We start from the raw sequence: 666 nt of genomic DNA, 5'->3' as shown, positions 1-666 counted from the left end.
CCTTGTCCGACCGTCGTACCGATTTCGCATCTGATCGCGGGATTGACTAGTTTCTAGCGAGTCATTAGATTTCCGAACAACGAGATTTTTTCAGTAGAGAGGCACTCTCTATAACGTGCCTGGCGCCCAATTCTTGTTCCCGTTTTCGATAGGCGAGATGCCTGAGTCGCGGTTAATCGCGCATTAGATTCCCTTTTATCATTTTCGCGGATTTACGCGGGTCGGACGAGCGACGAAGTTGCACCACGCTCGTGAGTGCAGTCGCAATATATATAATAAATTAAAAGAATAATGAAATTAAAGAATGAAATTAAGAATGAAATTAAAAGAATAATTAATAAATTTAAATTTATTTGATTTTCAAAAAATAAAAAAATATATTTTTTTAGATAAAAAAAGGCCATTTCACGTGAAGCGGATCAGTCATCTATCTCAGAAATTTTTTAAATTTTGCACAAAGGTAATACTTCGGGAGATAGAATTTTGTGCCAAAGGATTTTTTTCTTATTAAAAAATTAATCGAGATATAAACAATTAAAAATTAGACTACTTTATTTTTCAAAAATTCATAGCTCTGTTACTAATAATGCTAGCTAATTGCTTTTTTTTCAAAATACGCGAAAAATGTTCTAGTTTACGAGAAAAAAATAAGATTCCAAAAATGTT

This window comes from Wasmannia auropunctata, unplaced genomic scaffold (genome assembly GCF_000956235.1).
Source record: "Wasmannia auropunctata unplaced genomic scaffold, wasmannia.A_1.0 LD336101.1, whole genome shotgun sequence".
NCBI lineage: Eukaryota > Metazoa > Arthropoda > Insecta > Hymenoptera > Formicidae > Wasmannia > Wasmannia auropunctata.
Note: the sequence above shows the minus strand (reverse complement) of the source record.